Raw genomic sequence first — 5,738 nt, forward strand, 5'->3', positions numbered from 1 at the left:
GCACTGAGCTCACCTGCTTGGAGTCCTCAGTGCTGCCTAACCCTCCCTGCCGACCTCCATGGGGATACAAGTGTCACGAAGGCAGAGATCTTGGAACAGAATGTTTTGTCCATTGATGGATTCCAAGCACTCAGAAGAATCTGTGGCCTACAGTAGGTGTTCAATTGAAAGCTTATTTATTAAGCAATGAGTATCCATTAAGGTATTTCTAGAGGGAAAAAGTACATCTGGAAATAAAAGAAACTGTTCACAGTAGTTCTCTGTGGAAAAATTACAAGAAATGTTCATGGTTGACTTGACACATGTCCAAACTATTTAAAATTTTTAAAAATTAATGTTGATTATTTTATAATGACCAAAAATGGATTCTTCCACTTTGAGAAAAAACAAAGAACTCCAGGTAAAGTTCCTGGTAAAGTGACAAGAGACTCATTGCACTGTAGCTATTACCCAAACTTCAAACAACTGGCAACCTTTTGGGGAGCCTTGGAGCATCCTCAAAGAAACCCTACTCTAGTTCTCTTCTCTAAGGAGGAAAGACAAACCAAGAGACAAGACAACACGGAAGGTCTATTTATTCAACAGCAGCTTTGAAAAGGAATCCTCGAGACAGTGAGGGGATGTATTTCCCCATTTCTACTTCACTTCTTTCCACATGGTTCTGTCCTTCGCAGGCTAGAGCCTGATGCAGAAAAGGTGACTGTCTTAGATGTATGTATACATGACCTTGGAGGGCACAGTCTGGAGGTGCAGATGGACAGGACATTTGTAAAAGTGGGACAGCAGAGTCTCACTGTAGCCCACCAGGAAGTAGAACTTCTGTGCCCTCAGGACCAGGGCACAGATCTCCAACTGGTTAGCCCAGCGCTTTAAGATCAGCTGGACAGTCAGACACCCTGGGAAGGTGCCCAGCATGAACTTTAGGAGGGAAACATCCTCCACTGTTGGCTCTGCAGCATGGTCCTCCCCATCCAGGTTACCTGAAAGGAGAAGGGCACCTCGAAGACTCAGCAGAAACTCCAGAGGTAACATCCAAGAGCACTGGGCACTCAATTCCACCCCCACTCTAGTTTCTTCACTCTTCTTCTACAAGTGGAATAAAAATAATAACACTTTAAAGTTCAAATTACATTATTTCATTACATTCACAAACAAATCCTGTGAAGTATGAATTATCGGTTATTGCAAAAGGGGAGACTGAGGCCTTAGCAGGGCACAAAACTTAGATGATCCTTTCCTGTCTAGCCTTTTCCCACTCTTTCTGGATGTTTATAGAGGCACTGGCCATCCCTTAGCCCAGAGAGATGAGGCCACCAACTACTTCTGAGACTGGGGACATGAGCTCTCTCACCAGCCAGGGCCATGGCCTCAACCAGTGGATTCTCAGTGTAGATCCTGAGACTCCTACACCTCGTACAGTATGCCTGAAGAGTCTCCACACCCATAGTAGAAGGGAAGTAGGGTCCTGATGATGATGTTTGGCTGATTTGTGGTCCTTACTTCCAACCACTGAGCCCTAGAACTTTTGCCTCCAGATAATGCTGTTATTGTCATTAATTAACATGCTTGATTGAGGTGAATCCCTTAGAAGTCTCCATCCCTTAGAAGTCTTTGTATTTGTCTGTTGCAGAATCAATGCTTCTCTAGGCACAGGGACATGGGATGTGCTGGAGTTGGCTCATACTAGCTCCTGACTGTTAAATTTTGGGGACTTTTGTGAGAGAGAATTAAACTATTGGTAGCTTGGACCAGCCATTGTAGGAATATTTACGCCACAGAACTTGGCTAGCCCTTCAATCGGGGGCTGTATTTCCCCCAACCAAACTGGTCGCCAAACACTTACCAGCAAGCCTCTGATCACCCACACAACAACTCTGTGCACCCTCTCCCTTTGATGTAGAGAATCTGAAGCAGAGAAAGATTAAATCCCTTGTCTCAGACAGTACAGTCAGTGAGCACGAGAGCTGATATTTGAACCTAAGTGGGCTGGTTGCAGGGGCTGCACGCCAACCTCAGCGCACCACGTCCCTGCAGGGAAGGTGAGGCCCCAGAGGTCAGAGGCTCCTGCTTGTGAACAGCATTTGCCCTCGGGCTGGGAAGAAGGTAGGTTGTTTCAGGGGCACAGGGATTAGAAGGGTTGATCTGATGCTAGAGGGAGGGATTGCATAACTCCCATCCTATGGAGACAAAGCTCATTAATTTTATTAAGACCTTAGGGTCCCACAGTCCACAGACAATTAGTCCCTGATTGTTGTACAGAGGCAGGGGACTATCTAGAGGAACCATGCCAGCATTTGCTATCCCTGTGGTAGGTAAAGAGGTCCCCCACTGCTTCTTTCTGTCAGGAATAACAAGGTGGTCTCCTCCCTACCACTCCAGAGACTCCCCCAGGCTTCTAGATATTCCCCCAAGCCTCTGATCCAATCATGTAGGATCCCATTTTTTAAAGTACTCAACTTCCTTCTGTTCCATCGACTTCTGTCTGAGTTGGACCTGACTGCAACAGCACAGAATTACAAAACCTTAGGGCTGGAACAGTCTAAGGCTCATACAACATAGCTGAGTCATTAACATGCCTGTCCTCCATTGCAGTAGGGGCTCATGGGGTCAGCTAATCAATGGCACCCTGGCCCTGGTCCAAATCACAGTGGCTCTGTGAGGTCCATGGACCTACCTGGTAGTCATTTTCATAGTTCCTGAATGTGTAATTGGAATGCATACACCTGGTGCTTGGCAGAATCCCCACATTGGTTCTTGGGCCAGTGGAGTAAGTGATATGGTAGGAGGATGCTGAGGGGGAGTCCCAAATCTGTACTCCCTTCTCCACAAAGACACTAAGTCCAGAGCAATATCACAATCCAAAGGAAATGGTGCAGATTGATGCAGGAGGTGGTTGTTCCTATCCTGTCCACTTCATTGACCACTCTGGTCACTACAAACACCCGACCAGATCCTGGAAGAAGACAATGAGCCACCAGAAATGCAACCAGGTAGTTGTCCTAACTACAGCTTTCATGCCTGATTAACATGGTTTGGGGCTCGGTTACATGGCTCTTGGGTACTGGTGAATGTGTTTTCAAATACTATCAGGATGGAGGACAAGAAGCAGTTTGCATCTACATGGTGTGTGTAAAACTGTACGTTTATGTTACTGTATCATAACTCTGGCATCATAACGTGGTCCAAAGGGACGTGGACAGCGTGTGCTGGTACTACAGGCAGAAAAGTGTGGTCTGTCCTATTTGCTGATTTCTGTAGAGGGAATATTTCTACCATACCCAATTTTAACCTGCCAGCGTGACTTTACTGAAAATGCAGATTTGGAGAGCTGTACATGGTAACACACCCCCACGCAGTATATCATAGTATTTTTTTTTAATCATACAGACACAATAGATGTCAATAAGCACAGTTTAGCATAAAATATAGCTCTTCCCATAAGCAGCCTGAGGTGATCTCTGGAAATATTTCACTATTCACTTGACCCAGATAACCCTACAAAATCATGCCAATCAAGAGGTTCGAATCTTTGTGTTCACTTTAGGAACACACCTGAAACTGCCCAGGCCATCAAAAATATGCATATCTGGAAAGCCACCAAGTATCTGAAGGATGTCACATTGCAAAAGCAGCGTGCACCACTCCCTGGCTACAATGGTGGAGTTGGGAGGTGTGCCCTGGCCAAACAGTGGGGCTGGACACAGGGCTGGTGGCCCAAAAAGAGTGCTGATTTTTACTGCACATGCTTAAAAATGAAGAGAGTAATCCTGAGCTTAAGGGTTTAGATGTAGATTCTCTGGCCATTGAGCACATCCAGGTGAACAAAACCCCAAGATGCGACACAGAACTTACCGGGTTCATGGTCGGATTCACCCACACGTGAGCTATCCCTGCCACACTGAGATGATCCTTACTGAAAAAGAGCAGATTGTTCCTAAACCAGAAGGGGAGGTTGCACAGAAGAAAAAGATATCCCAGAAGAAACTGAAGAAACAAAAGTTTATGGCCTGGTAGTAAATTCTGCATAAAATAAATGCAAATAAAAGTAAAAAAAAAAAATCACAGAATATAGTAAAATAGCTAGGAAATGATCAGTTTTAAATATTATCTCTGCTTTTAATATAACTTATAAATTTATAATGACTTATTTTTAATAGCTGTATTTAACAACTGGTTTGCAAAATGCCTGAAAATCTAACAGCTCTCATGATATTTTTTTTCAAAGATTTTATGTATTTATTTGACAGAGAGAGAGAGCATGGGGAGGTGGGGAGGTGGGGACGGAGTGGCAGAGGGAGAGGGAGAAGCAGACTCACCACTGAGCAGGGAGCCCAACGAGGGGACCCATCCCAGGACCCTGGGATCATGACCTGAGCTGAAGGCAGATGCTTAACCCACTGAGCCACCCAGGTGCTCCTTTCATGAAACAATAGGAGGCAGCTCCAGCACCCCCTGGACATGGGCCTTCTGGACATTCCACAAAACCTCACTTGGTTCCATCATATTGATGACATATAATTATTCAAGCAGGGTGAGCCAGAATTGGTGAATATGTTGCTGGTATTGGTACAACAAATGTACTCCCAAGAGTGGGAGAGAAACCCTATGAAGATTCAAGGCCTGGGGCGGAACAAGATGGCGGAGGAGTAGGAGACCTGGATTTCGTCTCCTCTCAGGAATTCAGCTGGATAGGGACCAAACCATTCTGAACACCTACAAACTCAACAGGAGATCGAAGAAAAGAAGAGCAACACCTCTCTGAACAGAAAAGCGAGCACTTTCTGGAAGGTAGGACGTGCAGAGAAGTGAATCCGAGGCGATATTCGGGAGGATAGACGGCGGGGGAGGGGCCTCCGTCGGCCCTTCTGGCGAGTGATAGAGCCGCGGAGCACAAAGTCGGAACTTTTAAAAGTCTGCTCCGCCGAGGGACGTCACTCTGGTGGCTAAGTGGGGGGTGGAACCCTCCGGGACAGTGTGGTCTCAGGACCCTCGGGGTCACAGAAAGACCGGGAGTGCCTGAGTGTGGCAGAGCTCCCAGGGATCGGAGCAGGGAAGCCGGCTGCAGAGGCGGAGCCCAGGCGCGGGCTCTCAGCTCGGGGTGGCCATAAACCGTGATCCGCGGCCCAGTCGGGCCACTGCTCCTCCAGCAGGGACCCAACAAGTGGCAGATCCAGGGAGACTCACCTTCCTTCCTCGGGAGGAGCCGCGCGGGAGTGCACCGCAGGGATCTGCTGGGTTTGGAGACTCCACACACAGTCGGGTGCCAGAGATAGAAACGCGCGGTCACAGGCCGGGTGAGCACGGAGTGCGGCCGGAGACCGGGGAGACGGGAGTGACTGACGGCTTTTCTCTGGGGGCTCACTGAGGAGCGGGGCCCGAGTTCTCGGCTCCTCCGGGGCAGAGATTGGGAGGCCGCCATTTTCACTCTCCGCCTCCAAAGCTGTACGGAAAGCTCGCAGGGAACAAAAGCCCCGGAGAGCAAACCCGAGCAGATTCCTTAGCCGGGAGGGGGCAAGGGCGGGGCAATTCCGCCTCCGGCAGAGACATTTGGAAACCACGGCAACACGCCCCTCCCCAGAAGATCAGCGAGAACAGCCAGCCAAGACCAAGTTTACCGATCAATGAGAATGGCAGAACTCCAGCGCTAGGGGAATACTGCACATAGAATTCATGGCTTTTTTACCATGATTCTTTAGTCTTTCAAAGTTAATTTTTTTTAACTGTCTTTTTTTCTTTTT

The 5,738-nt window shown here is 47.7% G+C and overlaps 1 long non-coding RNA gene across 1 annotated transcript; it reads right to left on the reverse strand.

Annotated features, from left to right (window-relative positions):
• Positions 1–558: 558 nt before the first annotated feature.
• LOC118002394 lies at positions 559–3,680 on the reverse strand. Its single transcript, XR_004677688.1, has 2 exons — positions 1,844–3,680; positions 559–1,086 (listed from the first exon to the last, which is right to left on the reverse strand). It is a non-coding gene; the product is annotated as an uncharacterized LOC118002394 (long non-coding RNA).
• Between the last annotated feature and the right edge of the window lie 2,058 nt (positions 3,681–5,738).

Source organism: Mirounga leonina, unplaced genomic scaffold (genome assembly GCF_011800145.1).
Source record: "Mirounga leonina isolate KUSES-001 unplaced genomic scaffold, KU_Mleo_1.0 Mir_100240, whole genome shotgun sequence".
Taxonomy (NCBI): Eukaryota; Metazoa; Chordata; class Mammalia; order Carnivora; family Phocidae; genus Mirounga; species Mirounga leonina.